The 18,953-nt window shown below is 35.7% G+C and overlaps 1 protein-coding gene across 1 annotated transcript in view; it reads right to left on the reverse strand.

The window, feature by feature from the left end:
• LOC131806683 (protein trapped in endoderm-1-like) overlaps window positions 1-18,705 on the reverse strand; it is a 31,142-nt gene extending 12,437 nt beyond the window's left edge. The window contains exon 1 of the mRNA XM_059131224.1: window positions 18,317-18,705. The gene's annotated coding sequence lies outside the window, so the exon portion shown is untranslated. The remainder of the gene's footprint in view (window positions 1-18,316) is intronic.
• Between the last annotated feature and the right edge of the window lie 248 nt (window positions 18,706-18,953).

The following is an 18,953-nucleotide window of genomic DNA, read 5'->3' on the forward strand; positions in this document are numbered from 1 at the left end:
TATATTTCGATGTGTTACAAACGGAATGACAAACTTAATATACCCTCCATAGTATGGTGGAGAGTATTAAAAAAGATAATTTTTTATATTTTCTCTCTATTTTTTAAAAGCGCACTTAGCCCACTTTACCTCTCACGCGCCACATAATATTTTTAACCTCGGCTTTCCTCGCCTTCTTATTTTTCAATGGTTTGCCTCCGTGTTTATCATTTGATTTGCTACTTTTTTGTTTTTTTTTTTTCCATTACATGATGCTGAGCTGATGATGCTGTTTTGTTATTATTGTTGATGATCGACACCCGCTTCTAGGCAAATGATGCGGTACTATTTCCTTTGAGAGTTTATTGATCTCAAAAAAAAAAAAACGAAAACCCTGAGAAATAAAAATATGCTTTAGACAAGAAACCTGATTGTGACTCAGTCTTGCGGGGTGAGATTGTGATACTGATGTCACGAAAAGTTCATAGAAAAACCATGACACGATCAAAGAGAAATCATCACAACAACCACCACCGTCGTGTAATAGCTATGACTCAAAAGGACAACAAAGTGTGGTCAGTGGTTAAAGAAAGCCAAGGGAAATACTGGAAAAGTCTGGGGATTTTCAAAACGAAGGGTTGAAGAACCATACAGTCCATATATGAGGTTATGGGCGAGGAATCCTTTAGAAAATATCCAAATTTTTAACTCTAAAATATTTTTAAAAAAGTCCACGTTTATAGGTCCTGTGGTCCTTTAGAAAATATTTTTAAAAAATCCACGTTTATAGGTCCTTTAGAAAATATTTTTAAAAAATCCACGTTTATAGGTCCTTTAGAAAATATTTTTAAAAAATCCACGTTTATAGGTCCTTTAGAAAATATTTTTAAAAAATCCACGTTTATAGGTCCTTTAGAAAATATTTTTAAAAAATCCACTTTTATAGGTCTATTGGTCCTTTAGAAAATATTTTTAAAAAATCCAAGTTGGTCCTTTAGAAAATATTTTTAAAAAATCCACCTTGGTCCTTTAGAAAATATTTTTAAAAAATCCACGTTTATAGGTCCTTTAGAAAATATTTTTAAAAAATCCACGTTGGTCCTTTAGAAAATATTTTTAAAAAATCCACGTTGGTCCTTTAGAAAATATTTTTAAAAAATCCACGTTGGTCCTTTAGAAAATATTTTTAAAAAATCCACGTTGGTCCTTTAGAAAATATTTTTAAAAAATCCACGTTGGTCCTTTAGAAAATATTTTTAAAAAATCCACGTTGGTCCTTTAGAAAATATTTTTAAAAAATTCACGTTGGTCCTTTAGAAAATATTTTTAAAAAATCCACGTTGGTCCTTTAGAAAATATTTTTAAAAAATCCACGTTGGTCCTTTAGAAAATATTTTAAAAAATCCACGTTGGTCCTTTAGAAAATATTTTTAAAAAATCCACGTTGGTCCTTTAGAAAATATTTTTAAAAAATCCACGTTGGTCCTTTAGAAAATTTTTTTAAAAAATCCACGTAGGCCTTTTTGTCCATTAGAAAATATATTTAAAAAATACAGGTCTTTTGTCCTTTAGAAAATATTTTCAAAAAAATCCACGTCTATAGGGCTTTTGGTCCTTTAGAAAATATTTTTAAAAAATCCACGTTTATAGGTCTTTTGGTCCTTTGGAAAATATTTTTAAAAACTCCACGTTTATAGATTTTTTGGTCCTTTAGAAAATATTTTTAAAAAATCCACGTTTATAGGTCTTTTGGTCCTTTGGAAAATATTTTTAAAAACTCCACGTTTATAGATTTTTTGGTCCTTTAGAAAATATTTTTAAAAAATCCACGTTTATAGGTCTTTTGGTCCTTTGGAAAATATTTTTAAAAACTCCACGTTTACAGGTCTTTTGGTCCTTTAGAAAATATTTTTAAAAAATCCACGTTTATAGGTGTTTTGGTCCTTTAGAAAATATATTTTAAAAAATCCACGTTTATAGGTCCTTCAGAAAATATATTTTAAAAATTCCACGTTTATAGGTCCTTCAGAAAATATATTTTAAAAAATCCACGTTTATAGGTCCTTCAGAAAATATATTTTAAAAAATCCACGTTTATAGGTCCTTCAGAAAATATATTTTAAAAAATCCACGTTTATAGGACCTTTAGAAAATATTTTTAAAAAATCCACGTTTATAGGACCTTTAGAAAATATTTTTAAAAAATCCACGTTTATAGGACCTTTAGAAAATATTTTTAAAAAATCCACGTTTATAGGACCTTTAGAAAATATTTTTAAAAAATCCACGTTTATAGGTGTTTTGGTTTTTTAGAAAATATTTTTAAAAAATCCACTTTTATAGGTATTTTGGTCCTTTAGAAAATATTTTTAAAAAATCCTCGTTGGTCCTTTAGAAAATATTTTTAAAAAATCCACGTTTATAGGTATTTTGGTCCTTTAGAAAATATTTTTAAAAAATCCTCGTTGGTCCTTTAGAAAATATTTTTAAAAAATCCACGTTTATAGGTCTTTTGGTCCTTTAGAAAATATTTTTAAAAAATCCACGTTTGTTGGTCTTCTGGTCCTTTAGAAAATATTTTTAAAAAATCCACGTTTATAGGTCTTTTGGTCCTTTAGAAAATATTTTTAAAAAATCCACGTTTGTTGGTCTTCTGGTCCTTTAGAAAATATTTTTAAAAAATACACGTTTGTTGGTCTTCTGGTCCTTTAGAAAATATTTTTAAAAAAATCCACGTTTATAGGTATTTTGGTCCTTTAGAAAATATTTTTAAAAAATACACGTTTGTTGGTCTTCTGGTCCTTTAGAAAATATTTTTAAAAAAATCCACGTTTATAGGTATTTTGGTCCTTTAGAAGATATTTTTAAAAAATCAACGTTTGTTGGTCCTTTAGGAAATATTTTTGAAAAATCCACGTTTGTTGGTCCTTTAGAAAATATTTTTAAAAAATCCACGTTTATAGGTCTTTTGGTCCATTAGAAAATATTTTTCAAAAAATCCACGTTTATAGGTCTTTTGGTCCTTTAGAAAATATTTTTAAAAAATCCACGTTTATAGGTCTTTTGGTCCTTTAGAAAATATTTTTAAAAAATCCACGTTTATAGGTCTTTTGGTCCATTAGAAAATATTTTTCAAAAAATCCACGTTTATAGGTCTTTTGGTCCTTTAGAAAATATTTTTAAAAAATCCACGTTTATAGGTCTTTTGGTCCTTTAGAAAATATTTTTAAAAAATCAACGTTTATAGGTCTTTTTGTCCTTTAGAAAATATTTTTAAAAAATCCACGCCTATTGGACTTTTGGTCCTTTAGAAAATATTTTTAAAAAAATCCACGTTTATAGGTATTTTGGTCCTTTAGAAGATATTTTTAAAAAATCAACGTTTAGGTATTTTGGTCCTTTAGAAAATATTTTTAAAAAATCTACATTGATCCGCTTTGGTCCTTAAGAAAATATTAAAAAATCCAAATTTTTGGTCCGTTCGAAAATATTTATTCCAAGTTTGTAGGATCCTTAGATACAACTTAAAAAAATCCACGTTTGTCCTTCAGAAATTATATTCCTTGAAAAGACCACGTTTAACCCTCAATTGCGAAAACTTGTGTCCCAAGTTTCAACGAATTGTGTTTCGAATTTAATTCTTATTTTTTTTCTTTCCTTTTTTCTTCCCCTGTTCGGCCAGTCTACTTCTTTGAAATGAGACATATGAATTCAAAGTAAATTTTCGTTCATAATTACGTTTAATTAATTAAAACAGCCACAGCAGCCAGGACTAGGAAGTTCAGTTTTTTCGTTGTTCACTTGGAAAATATCACAAAAAAACCAGAGAATTTGAAAAAAGCGCTCACATTTAACGGCCGCTACAAAACAGAAAAGATAAAAAACAACTGCAGTTATGTTTCACTTCATCATCATCATCATCAGTGTTTGAACTGTGTTGCGTTTCTTTTTCCTTGTCATTTCCAGTTTTAATTAAAATCGGTATTATTCCAGTAAAAAACTGACTGACCAAACATAGCCAGCCGCTCATAAAAATTGTCATAATCTAATTGAGGGTTAATCAACGCTGATCATCCCCCATGTCATCCATTTATCCATCCGTCCGCATAAATTTTTGTGGCTCAAACAAAGCCATGAAACACTTGATTTGATGATGACTTGACTTGTATTTTGCGTTTGCTGTTTGGTCGCAGGGATCGTGGGAGTGGGGCGGGGTTTGAGGGGCCTAAGTTTTTGCGATCAAAGTTGAACTTTAATGTTTATGTTTACAACTCATGCATGTATGTAGACATACATCAGCATATGTATGTCAGTCAAGTGCTGGCGCTGCGAAACGACATAGTTTGCAATTTATTTTGATGAGTGCCTCTCTCTACGCACAACAGTTCATAATTCATGGCAAGTCAAATGGGATAACCCACGGCTCAGCAGAACTGGGGTGGAAGTTGAAAAAAAGTTCAGTGAAAATTAACGAGGTTTCATGGGAGAGGAGGTCATGGTATTCCATAAGAAAATTGACCCTGAGATTTTCTCTTAAAACATAGTGAGAGATATTCTCCTAAAAGGCCTTCTTAAAGAAGAGAGGTCCGTGCAGATCTTCTCATAGAAAAGAGGTCCGTGACAGGTCTTCTCCTCGTGAGAGGTCTTTTCAAATAAGACCATGAAGTCTTGTCACGGAAGAAAACTGAAATTTTCTCATAGAAGACCATGGAAGGTCTTCTCACAGAAGACCATGAAAGATCTTCTTATAGAAGACCGTGAGAGGTCTTCTCACAGAAGACCATGGAAGGTCTTTCCATAGAAGACCATGAATGGTCTTATAGAAAACCAAGGAGACCATGAGAAGTCTTCTCTGCTAGAAGACTATGAGCGGTCTTCTCTGCTAGAATCCCATAAGAAGTCTTCTCACAGAAGACCATAAGAGGTCTTCTCGTAGAAGACCATAAGAGGTCTTCTCACAGAAAACCATAAGAGGTCTTCTCATAGAAGACCATGGAAGGTCTTCTCTGCTAGAAGACCATGTAAGGTGTTATCCCAGAAGGCCATTAAAGGTCTTCACTGCTAGAAGACCATGATATCTTCTCACAGAAGTTCATGGGAGGTCTTCTCATAGAAGACCGTGAGAGGTCTTCTCATAAAAGACCGTGAGAGGTCTTCTCATAGAAGACCGTGAGAGGTCTTCTCATAGAAGACCGTGAGAGGTCTTCTCATAGAAGACCGTGAGAGGTCTTCTCATAGAAGACCATGAAAGGTCTTGTCATAGAAGACCATGAAAGGTCTTGTCATAGAAGACCATGAAAGGTCTTCTCTGCTAGAAGAGATCTTCTCATAGAAGACCGTGAGAGGTCTTCTCATAGAAGACAGTGAGAGATCTTCTCATAGAAGACCATGAGAGGTCTTCTCACAGAAGACCATGAGAGGTCTTCTCACAGAAGACCACGAGAGGTCTTCTCATAAAAGACCCTGAGAGGTCTTCTCATAAAAGACCGTGAGAGGTCTTCTCATGGAAGACCGTGAGAGGTCTTCTCACAGAAGACCGTGAAAGGTCTTCTCATAGAAGACCGTGAAAGGTCTTCTCATAGAAGACCGTGAAAGGTCTTCTCATAGAAGACAGTGAGAGGTCTTCTCATTGAAGACCGTGAGAGGTCTACTCATGGAAGACCATGAGAGGTCTACTCATGGAAGACCATGAGAGGTCTTCTGATAGAAGACCGTGAGAGGTCTTCTCATAGAAGACCGTGAGAGGTCTTCTCATTGAAGACCGTGAGAGGTCTTCTCATTGAAGACCGTGAGAGGTCTTCTCATTGAAGACCGTGAGAGGTCTTCTCATAGAAGACCGTGAGAGGTCTTCTCATAGAAGACCGTGAGAGGTCTTCTCATAGAAGACCGTGAGAGGTCTTCTCATAGAAGACCGTGAGAGGTCTTCTCATAGAAGACCGTGAGAGGTCTTCTCATAGAAGACCGTGAGAGGTCTTCTCATAGAAGACCGTGAGAGGTCTTCTCATAGAAGACCGTGAGAGGTCTTCCCATAGAATACCATGACGACTTCTCACAGAAGACGGTGAGAGGTCTTCTCACAGAAGACCGTGAAAGGTCTTCTCATGGAAGACCATGAGAGGTCTTCTCATGGAAGACCATGAGAGGTCTTCTCATGGAAGACCATGAGAGTCTTCTCACAGAAGACCCTGAGAGGTCTACTCATGGAAGACCATGAAGTCTACTCACAGAAGACCATGAGAAGTCTTCTCATAGAAGACCATGAGAGGTCTTCTCATAGAAGTCCTTGAGAGGTCTTCTCACAGAAGACCATGAGAGGTCTTCTCATAGAAGACCGTGAGAGGTCTTCTCATAGAAGACCGTGAGAGGTCTCTCATAGAAGACCGTGAGAGGTCTTCTCATAGAAGACCGTGAGAGGTCTTCTCATAGAAGACCGTGAGAGGTCTTCTCATAGAAGACCGTGAGAACTCTTCTCGTACTTCTCTCATAGAGCACAATCAGAAATCATCTCACAGACCGCGAGAGGTCTTCTCATAGAAGACCTTGAGAGGTCTTCTCATAGAAGACCTGGAGAGGTCTTCTCATAGAAGACCTTGATAGGTCTTCTTCTAGAAGACCTTGAAAGTTCTTCTCACTGAAGACCATGAGGTTTTCTCACAGAAGACCGTGAGAGGTCTTCTCATAGAAGACCGTGAGAGGTCTTCTCATAGAAGACCGTGAGAGGTCTTCTCATAGAAGACCGTAAGAGGTCTTCTCATAGAAGACGGTGAGAGGTCTTCCCATAGAAGACGGTGAGAGGTCTTCTCATAGAAGACGGTGAGAGGTCTTCCCATAGAAGACGGTGAGAGGTCTTCTCATAGAAGACGGTGAGAGGTCTTCTCATAGAAGACGGTGAGAGGTCTTCTCATAGAAGACGGTGAGAGGTCTTCTCATAGAAGACCATAAGAGGTCTTCTCATAGAAGACCGTAAGAGGTCTTCTCATAGAAGACCGTAAGAGGTCTTCTCATAGAAGACCGTAAGAGGTCTTCTCGTAGAAGACCGTAAGAGGTCTTCTCGTAGAAGACCGTGAGAGGTCTTCTCATAGAAGACGGTGAGAGGTCTTCTCAAGGAAGACTATGATAGGTCTTCTCATTGAAGACCATGAGAGGTCTTCTCATAGAAGATTATGAGGGTTTATCTCATAGGAGACCATGAAAGGTCTTCTCTTATGAGATAGGGAGGTCTTATCAAAAAGGGCCATGAGAGGCCTTCTCATGGAAGACCGTGAGAACTCTTCTCGTGGAAGAGCGTGAGAACTTTTCTCATAGAGCACAATTTGAAATCATCTCACAGAAGACCGTGAGAGGTCTTCTCATAGAATACCGAGAGTGGTTTTTTCATAGAAGGCGTGAGAGATCTTCTCATAAAAGACCTTGAGAACTTTGCTCATGAGAGTCCGTGCGAGGTATTCTCATAGAAGAATGTGAAAGATCTTCTCATAGACGACAGTGAAATGTCTTTTCATAGAAGTCCGTGAGAAATCCCTTCGAAGATGCCCATCAGAGGTATTTTCACAGAAGTCCGTGAGAAATCTCAATCTTCGAAGATGTCTCTTCAAAGAAGCCCATGAGAGGTATTCCCATAAAACACCTTCAATTATTCCAAATTTAATTTTATATCTTTCCCCCTCACCCCTAACCATTCGAACTCACTGTCAATTGTCAGTCATGAACACCATGTCCACAAGTTGACAGATCGTCATGACTCCGTAACATCAAATGTCAATAGGCTAAAGAGTAACTATTGCTCTCAATGTGACCCCCTTCTCTAAATGCCTGCATATATGCGACTCACCCCAACACCAAAAAAAAAAATGTCACCACCATTCTCTCCTCTCTCTGTAAAACTCACTCCCTCGGGCGAACTTGCACTTTGGACAGAAATGGTAATGCAGTTGTGAACTGCGTTTAAATTGGCAGTTAACATTAATCTTAATAAATTTAATCTACATTAACTTAAACTTGTACTTATCTCATTGGTGCGGCTGTCAGTTGGTGATGTGTGTTTTGTTTAATTTTTTTGGTGTTTTTTTTGTTTGTGGGTTAGGCCTTAGTGGCCAGTTTTGCAGTTAAAAAACGAAATATTAATTCATGGTTTGAAGCTGTTTTTTTATTTTTTTTTCTCAGAAGAAGTCAAACCTAATTTAGTATTGTGGCACTGGCGGCAGATGGGAACTGGATGGCCGCTTTGCTTTGCATTTAGTGTTATGGGGTCACCGGAAGTTTTATTAACTTTTTTTGGAGTGCCAGTTTTTTGTGTTTTTGGTTTAATTGCAAGTAAATAAAATTCATCAAGGCAAAGTTATTAAAATTTTGCTCCAAAACTGCCGCTTTTAATAGCCTACAACACTATGTGTTGGGGGTATTATAAGTTTGATTGGGCCAAAAATTATGTAACACCACGAAATATTGATTTCCCACATAGGAAAGTATACATGGATCTTCCTATCTCGCCGAGCTGAGTCGATCTAGCTATGTATGTCCGTCCGTCCGTCTGTCCATGTTAATTTGTAATCACTCTACAGGTCGCAATTATGGTCCGATCTTCACGAAATTTAAAATGGAGGTGGGGCTAGGGTCAGAATAGAACCCTATTTCTTTTGGTGATGATCGCATAATATTTAGGGGTTGAAATGGACCAAAAACTGAAAAAAATCCTGATTTTGCACTTGCTCTACAGGTCACAATTATAGACCAATCGACGCGGAATTTCGCATGTACTAGAGTTTAGGGCAGAGAAGAATCCTACCAATTTGGGTGGTCATCGGATAATATTTAGCGGGTAAAATAGACCATATATATTCAAAATTTTTCATTAAACCGCTAATATTTTAAATCCCGGCGAAATCACAAAGCCATGACAAGGTTACTTCTGATCTTTACATTGATGTTAACATCCAACGAAACGGATATATAGCAAAATATGTGCGATATATATGTCTATCAAAGAAGATATGCTTGAAAGATCTCTTATATTTCGAGAACGGCTGAACTGATTTCGACAGTTCTCATTAATTCAGAATGGCCTCTTGGCGGGAAAGAAAAAACGTCTAAAAAATCGCATAAAAATATCTCTCTAAAGATGAAAATATTGATTTTCTAACATTTTCTCATATTTTTTCAATTTTGTCATATTTTTGGCATATTTTCATTTTGAATTAAATATTTGGTAATATTTCTACAGCTTACAAAACTAAGTAGTTAGGATATCAGGATATCATATACAGATCGCATTTATGGCCCGATCCTTACGAAATTTTGCATGGAGATAAGATGAGGGTCAGAATAAAAGCCTATTCTTTTTGGAGATGATCGCCATATATTTAGGGGTTGAAATGGACCAAAAAACTGCAAAATTGTCAGCAGGTCGTAATTATGGGGGTTACCGGACATTGCAAAAGCCAAGCAGTTTTGGATGGCCATCCAAAAATATTCAATGTGTGAAGGAGTTTGCCAACTTTTGTAGACAAAATACGAAAATGTCCATTACAGTGACTTCTTGGAGAATTCACAAATACAGGAAAGACGCACTTCTGACTATTTCGTAACGCTGATTTGATTGAAGAATATAGTCAAATGTCTGTATCTCATATAGATGCGTTTTAGTCAAAAACCAATAATAAATGTTGATCTTTTGCCACTTCTGAGAGGTTATAGGTCTTTGGGAAATATTGGTTCCAGATCTAGGAAGACCATTTACGTGCAACATCTACCAATAAATTGGAAATGAGCAAATAAGTTTAAGTTGCTATTATTCGAAAATTAGAGAACGAAACCTGATGGTTTTCTTTTATTATTTGTCACAATATCTTGTGGAATTCTTTCGAGTATCTCGCCTATATTAACTGTATCGTTTATTATAGTGTTGTAGGGTATTCAACGGTCGGCCCCGCTCCACTGTAGCCTTTGCTTACTTGTTTTTTTTTTTTTTTTTTTGGAGGGGGATGGCAATTATTTCCGTGATTAAATAATATTTTGATGCAAAGGCATAGTTTGTAGTCGTTCTCTGAAAAAAAACCCATAAAATTTTCTTTGCAATTTAGATAACTTAATTTTATTGAAAATGTTTTTATTATTATTTAGCAATTATAGCTGTTATGCTATTTGTCGAGGTGAATCACTATATTTACTTTAATACCTGTCTTATTTTTATCATATTCAATCCATAAAAATATGGTTCCTCGGGTAAGGCCCCTGATCTTATTATAGATAATTATAAATATATATATGAATGTGATGACTAAAGCTTTATGGCACGAAAAGCTCATAAAAATATATAAAAATCTTGAGTCGCACATGTGAAAATTTGGACGGATGTTGAGTATATATATCTCTCTCTCTCCCTTAAACCACTTATAAAAGTAGGGTGAGATGAAAAAAATTGCAACAAAGTTAAAAGCCATAATTTTTATATTTTTGTTTTTTAAATTTTATTAAATGAAAGCAGAAAATTTCGGAAATAGCATCAAATTTTAGAATAAGTTTAGATTTGTTCGAATTGCCAATGAAACCGTAACACGCTGCCCGAATGTTGCTCTGCGGTATTTTGGCCTATTCCCGGCGAAGAGTTTGCTTGAGGTGATCTAGACTTTGGTATTTTTTAGTGTCAACCTTATTTTTCAAAATACTCCAGACACAATAGTCCAACGGATTGGTATCCGGAGATTTTGGTGGCCATTGTGCGCTGGAAATGAAGCGAGAAACCTCATTTCGTAACCATGCCATGTGCGGCCAAGTCTGAAGACTGAAGTTGGTTGCAGTTTTTTCATCTCACCCTTTTTATACCCTCCCTCTTAAGCTTGCCATTCCGTTGGAAACACCTCGAAATATACATTTTAGACCCTACAAAGTAAAGAGTGATTTGTTAAGAGCTTGATAACTTTTTTTTAAAAAAAACGCATAAAATTTGCAAAATCTCATCGGTTCTTTATTTGAAACGTTAGATTGGTCCATGACATTTACTTTTTGAAGATAATTTCATTTAAATGTTGACCGCGGCTGTGTCTTAGGTGGTCCATTCGGAAAGTCCAATTTTGGGCAACTTTTTCGAGCATTTCGGCCGGAATAGCCCGAATTTCTTCGGAAATGTTGTCTTCCAAAGCTGGAATAGTTGCTGGCTTATTTCTGTAGACTTTAGACTTGACGTAGCCCCACAAAAATAGTCTAAAGGCGTCAAATCGCATGATCTTGGTGGCCAACTTACCGGTGCATTTCTTGAGATGAATTGTTCTCCGAAGTTTTCCCTCAAAATGGCCATAGAATCGCGAGCTGTGTGGCATGTAGCGCCATCTTGTTGAAACCACATGTCAACCAAGTTCAGTTCTTCCATTTTTGGCAACAAAAAGTTTGATAGCATCGAACGATAGCGATCGCCATTCACCGTAACGTTGCGTCCAACAGCATCTTTGAAAAAAATACGGTCCAATGATTCCACCAGCGTACAAACCACACCAAACAGTGCATTTTTCGGGATGCACGGGCAGTTCTTGAACGGCTTCTGGTTGCTCTTCACTCCAAATGCGGCAATTTTGCTTATTTACGTAGCCATTCAACCAGAAATGAGCCTAATCGCTGAACAAAAATTGTCGATAAAAAAGCGGATTTTCTGCCAACTTTTCTAGGGCCCATTCACTGAAAATTCGACGTCGTGGCAGATCGTTCGGCTTCAGTTCTTGCACGAGCTGTATTTTATATGGTCTTACACCAAGATCTTTGCGTAAAATCTTCCATGTGGTCGAATAACACAAACCCAATTGCTGCGAACGGCGACGAATCGACATTTCACGGTCTTCCGCAACACTCTCAGAAACAGACGCAATATTCTCTTCTGTACGCACTGTACGCATTCGTGTGGTTGGTTTAATGTCCAATAAAGTAAACTGAGTGCGAAACTTGGTCACAATCGCATTAATTGTTTGCTCACTTGCTCGATTATGTAGACCATAAATCGGACGTAAAGCGTGAAACACATTTCGAACCGAACACTGGTTTTGGTAATAAAATTCAATGATTTGCAAGCGTTGCTCGTTAGTAAGTCTATTCATGATGAAATGTCAAAGCATACTGAGCATCTTTCTCTTTGACACCATGTCTGAAATGCCACGTGATCTGTCAAATACTAATGCATGAAAATCGTAACCTCAAAAAAATCACCCTTTATATATATTCTTGATCAGCATAAAATTCTATGTCGATTTATCAATGTGCGTCCGTCTGAGGAAATCACTCTAGCTTCCGAACGAAATGAAGTAGGTTGATAAAATTTTACTAAAATGTGTACTATATCTGCATGACTATATCTATACTACTATATCTGACTTGATATTGAAAATGGGCCATGTAGGTCCACGTCTTCGTATAGCCCCCATATAACGGTACCTCCCGATATGCGGTATTTTGATGATTCTAGCGGCATTATTTACCGGAATTGTTTCAATTTTGGTATTTGAAGTTCGTAATGGATACTTCAGATTAAGACAGAAAATCGTCTGGACAGGTCCACGTCTTCGTATAGCCCCCTTATAACGTTACCTCCCGATATTCGGTATTTTGATGATTTTAGCGACATTATTTACCGAAAGTGACTCAAATTTTGTATTTGAAGTTCGTAATGGATGCTACAGCCTATGACAGAAAATTGTCTGTCCAGGTCCACGTCGTCGTATAGCCCCCATATAACGGTACCTCCCGATATTCGGTATGTTGATGATTTTAGCAACATTATTCGCCGGAATCGTTTCAAATTTGGCTCTTGTTGTTCGTAATGGATACTACAGCCTATGACAGCAAATTGTCTGTGCAGGCCCACGTCTTCGTATAGCCCCCATATAACGATAACTCCATATATTCGGTATTTTGATGATTTTAGCGACATTATTTAACGGAAGTGTTTCAAATTTCGAATTCGAAGTTCGTAATGAATGCTACAGCCTATGACAGAAAATTGTATGTCCAGGTCAACGTCATCGTATAGCCCCCATATAACGGTACCTCCCGATATTCGATATTTTGGTGATTCTAGCTACATTATTCACCGGAATTGTTTAAATTCGGTATTTGAAGTTCGTAATGGATACTACAGCTTAACACAGAAAATCGTCTGTGAAGGTCCACGTCTTCGTATAGCCCCCATAATACGGTCCATCCCGATATTCGGTATTTTTGATGATTTTAGCGACATAATTCATCGGAATTGTTTCAAATTTGGTACTTGAAGTTTGTAATGGATACTACAGCCCATAACAGAAAATTGTCTGTGCTGGTCCACGTCTTCGTATAGCCCCCATATAACGCTACCTTCCGATATTCGGTATTTCGATGATTTTAGCGACATTATTCACTGGAATTGTTTCAAATTTTGTATTTGAAATTCATAATGGATGCTACAGCCTATGACAGAAAATTGTCTGTCCAGGTCCACGTCGTCGTACAGCCCCCTTATAACGGTACCTCCTGATATTCGGTATTTTGTCGATTTTAGCTACATTATTCACCGGAATTGTTCCAAATTTGGTATTTAATGTTCGTAATGGATACTACAGCCTATGACAGAAAATTGTCTTTGCAGGTCCATGTCTTCGTATAGCCCCCATATAACGGTACCTCCCCATATTCGTTATTTTTATGATTTTAGGTACATAATTTTCGGTTTTTATTTAAGTTTCGCATTTGAATATTGTAATGGCTTATGACAAATGTTACCTATGCAGGTCCACGTCGTCGTATAGACCCTAATATACGCCTACATTCGGTATTTTTAAGATTTTAAAAGAATTTTTTTAACGGATTTTATTTTTTTGAAATTTGCCAAAATCGTTCCAAATGGTGGAGGGTATTAAAAGATCGACCCAGCCGAACTTACAACTTTTTAACTTGTTTTCTGAAAAATGCTTATCAAAATATTTTTGTACGCTTGTAAACAATATAATGAGCTGTCACTGGAATAATTTTAATAGCTGTCGGACGAGTCGCTTAGAAATGACAGCAGTCTGAAGTTGGTTGCAGTTTTTTTCATCTCAGCCTGTAGAGGCGGTTTGGGAAATTTGTACCATAATTGTACGAAAAGTACTAAATGATACTATATTTTGTATTGGGTCAATGAATACGGCTGGAATTCTCAAATTTGATATGGAGGTATATGTTGGTGGGAGGGGAAAATTTGACACCTTTGCCTTCTTTTTTTCTGCTGCTCTACTCTCATAATCACCTGGAATTTTCCGGTATTTGTTGAAAAAATTGTATTTTGTTGCACAGTATTATTGTTCAAAAAATCGTTGAAAATATCTATTTTTAAATCTGATATTATTTGAAATTGGTTATTAATTTTTTTTACAATTAATGATTGAAGGTCTGTTAGTTCATGGACATTTTTTTTTAAGAATTTAAATTTTTGAAAAGTATTAAAAAATTGTCAATTGATCGTTAAAGAAATATTTGAAAATCCTACTTTGTTGAAAAATCTTTGCTGCTTGCAAGAATATTTTTAAAAAATCAAGGAATTTTAATGATTATTTGTAAGAGTTTTGATTTTTTTTTTTTTAATTCTTTGAAAAAAATCCATGATTATTAAAATTTTCGATTATTTGTCCTATTTTTGAAAAATCCTCAATTATTTGTGAATTTTATTTGTTTTAAGAATTTGTTCTTGAAAAAATTATTAAATCCAGGACTATAAAATTCCTCGTAAAAACTTCTGGATTATTGGTCAATTTGTCATTGAAAATATTTTTAAAATTTGAAAAATATATTTAAAAAGATCTGTCATTTAAAATATTTTAAAAATAAAAATATTTTAAAAAAAAATTACGAGGATATTGCCTAGAATCTGCTTAAAAATCCAACACTGGTTATTCCATATATCCTAGAAAAAAATATTCTTCAAAAAAGTAAAAAAGCTGTAGGATTGGGCGGGCCGAACTTTGAATATCCTCCACCATTTGGAATGAATTTGGCAATTCTCAAAAACATTAAAATCCGTTAAAAATTCTGTTAGAATCTTAAAAATACCGAATGCAGCTGTTAGGGTCTATAAGACGACATGGACCTGCATAGGTAACTTTTATCATAAGCCATTGCAATATTCAAATGCGAAACTTCAAAAAAAAAAAAAAAAATGGTGAATAATGTTGCTAAAATCATCAAAATACCCAATATCGGGAGGTACAGTTAAATGGGGGCTATACGAAGACCTGGACCTGCACAAACAATTTTCTGTCTTAGGTTGTAGTATACATTTCGAACTTCAAGTACCAAATTTGAAACAATTCCTGTGAATTACGTCGCTAAAATCATCAAAATACCGAATATCGGGTGGTACCGTTATATGGGGGCTATACGAAGACGTGGATCTGCACAGACAATCTCCTGTCACAGGCTTTAGTATCCATTACAAACATCAAATATCAAATTTGAAACAATTCCGGTGAATAATGTCGCCAATATCAACAAAGTACCGAATATCGTGAGGTACCGTTACATGGGGGCTATACGAAGACGTGGACCTGCGCAGACAATTTTATGTCTTAGGCTGTAGTATTCATTACGAACTTTAAGTGCCAAATTTGAGACAATTCCCGCAAATAATGTCGCTAAAATCATCAAAATACCGAATATCGTGAGGTACTGTTATATGGGGGCAAACCAAAACGTGGACCATTTTCAATACCACATTGTCCTGCAGGCATAATATACATTTTGAGTAAAATTTTATCAATCTACTTCAATTCGTTCGGAAGCTAGAGTTTATTCCACAGACGGACAGACGGACGGACATCGCTAAATCGACATAGAATTTTATGCTGATCCAGAATATATATACTTTGTGGGGTGGGGTAAAATGTATATTTCGAGGTGTTACAGACGGAATGACAAACTTAATAAAACCTCCATCATTTTTTTATACCCTACACCACAAGGTGGTCAGGGTATTATGTCTTTGTGCATTTGTTTGTAACAGGCAAAAGGAAACGAGATAGACACATAGTTCCTTTTGGTGATCTGCATAGAATCACATTCTGAGTCGATTTATGCATGTCCGTCCGTCCGTCTGTCCGTCCGTCCGTCCGTCTGTCCATGTATTTTTGTAAACAAACTACAGGTCGCATTTATTGCCCGATACAGATGAAATTTTGCAAAGATCTTTTGTTTGGCCCAAGGACGAACCCTATTGAAATTGGAGATAATCGGTCAAAATTTAGATATAGCTCCCATATATATCTTCGTCCGATTTCCTTTTATTGTGCACCAAACGTGTAATATCAGCCCGAATTGTATGGAATTTTGCATATACACCCAAATTAGGCCTGAAAATATGTGTGCCAAATTTGATCGAAATCGGTTCAGATATAGCTATAGCTCCCATATATATTTTTCATCCGATTTGTTATTTTTGTCCACCGCCGCCGTAATATGCACTCTGTAACAACAATATTTGGGGAAATATATCAAATGCAGTTCAGAAATACCTTTGCTAGATTTTATCGAGATCGGTTCAGATTTGGATATAGCTCCCATATATAACTTCGTCCGATTTACATTTTATTGTGCACCAAACGTCTAATATTTGTCCAAATGGGATGGAATTTGGCACTTACGACCGAATTGAGTCTAGAAGCTAGTATGTCAAATTTGGTGAAGATCGGTTCAGATATAGCTATAGCTTCCATATATATTATTCATCCGATTTGTTATATTTGTTACCCACAACCGTAATATGCACTCTGTAACAACGATATTCAGGGAAATATATCAAATACAGCTCAGAAATATCTTTGCCAAATTTTATCGAGATCGGTTCAGATTTGGATATAGCTCCCATATATATCTTTATCCGATTTCAAATTAATTGTGCACCAAATGGGCAATACAATTCCGAATTTAAAAGATACAAATGCTTCGGAATATTTTGTCCTTTGAACTTTAAGTTATAATTATAATCATAGCGTGTATGATTGAATTCTCCCATAAAAACTTTTAATTGTTATGTGGAGCTCTACTTAATTAGCAAAGTGGTGTAGGGTATCATAAAGTCGACCCCGCCCGACTTGAAGACTTTCTTTACTGGTTTTTATTTATTATTATTTTTTTTTATACCCTACACCACAAGGTGGTCAGGGTATTATGTCTTTGTGCATTTGTTTGTAACAGACAAAAGGAAACGAGATAGACCCATAGTTCCTTTTGATGATCTGCATAGAATCACATTCTGAGTCGATTTATGCATGTCCGTCCGTCTGTCCATGTATTTTTGTAAACAAAGTACAGTTCGCATTTATTGACCTATCCAAATGAAATTTTGCAAAAATCATTTGTTTGGCCCAAGGACGAACCCTATTGAAATTGGAGATAATCGGTCAAAATTTAGATATAGCTCCCATATATATCTTTGTCCGATTTGCTTTTTATTGTGCACCAAACGTGTAATATCAGCCCGAATAGTATGGAATTTTGCACATACAACCATATTAGGCCTGAAAATAAGTATGCCAAATTTTATCGAAATCGGTTCAGATATAGCTATAGCTCCCATATATACTGTTCATCCGATTTGTTATTTTTGTTCCCCGCAGCCGTAATATGCACTCTGTAACAACAATATTGGGGAAATATATCAAATGCAGCTCAGAAATACATTTGCTAAATTTTATCAAGATCGGTTCAGATTTGGATATAGCTCCCATATATAACTTCGTCCGATTTACCTTTGATTGTGCACCAAACGTCTAATATTTGTCCAAATGGCATGGAATTTGGCACATACGACCGAATTGAGTCTAGAAGCTAGTATGCCAAATTTGGTGAAGATCGGTTCAGATATAGCTATAGCTCCCATATATACTTTTCTTCCGATTTGTTATATTTGTTAGCTACAGCTGTAATATGCACTCCGTAACGACGATTTTCAGCGAAATATATCAAATACAGCTTAGAAATATTTTTGCCAAATTTTATCGAGATCGGTTCCGATTCGGATATAGCTCCCATATATATCTTTATCCGATTTCAAGTTAATTGTGCACCAAATGGGCAATACAAGTCCGAATTTAAAAGATACAAATGCTTCGGCATATTTAGTCCTTTGAACTTTAAATTATAATCATAGCGTGTATGAACTTTTAATTGTTATGCGGAGCTCTACTAAATTAGAAAAGTGGTGTAGGGTATCATAAAGTCGGCCCCGCCCGACTTTAAGACTTTCTTTACTGGTTTCAAATATAGTTCACTCTCCATTCTAATAAAATTAACATTCTCAATTAATAAAAATTTCCACTAATTTATTAAATTATTCGCCATGCATACAAACCTCTTCCTTGGCTACAGCTCGATTACAATTTCCAATTGGTGGTGGCGGCGGCGGCGTTTTTCACACAAGCCGGCACATTGATTTTTCTAATTGGTATTGCGAATGCGTTTCTAGCGATTTTTCATGCCGCAAAAATTTCACTTTTTTTCCAACACAGATCTTTTATTTTTCGCGTTTTTTGGTGATTAATTTAATTAAGCGAATAACAAAAAAAAAACATTTGCCATTAATTAAAGTATTAAATGCAACCATAAATACTATGGCCCTGAGTAGTGGGTTGATGGATTTGTACAATATTCGAATTAATTTCAATTTTTTCAAGATCTGTGGCGTAACGCTTCGCTGATCATGCCTTAGTCATGAGCATTGAAATATTTATTTTTATTTATTTTTTAATTTCACAGAACTTTTTTTCTTTTCTCTTTTTTTTTTTTTTTTTTTTTTTTGATTCACATATGTTGTGGATTTTTGTGGTTATAAATCGCAAAATCTGTTGTGGTTATTTTGAAATATTGCATCCACAAGATTCATTCACTCACTACTCCACTTCTACTTCCACTGATGCATTACGTGCGGTCGGCTTGAAATGGAAATAATGAAAATGCATTTTGTTTTCATTTTCACGATGGCACTTGTT

Source organism: Musca domestica, unplaced genomic scaffold (genome assembly GCF_030504385.1).
Source record: "Musca domestica strain aabys unplaced genomic scaffold, Musca_domestica.polishedcontigs.V.1.1 83, whole genome shotgun sequence".
NCBI lineage: Eukaryota > Metazoa > Arthropoda > Insecta > Diptera > Muscidae > Musca > Musca domestica.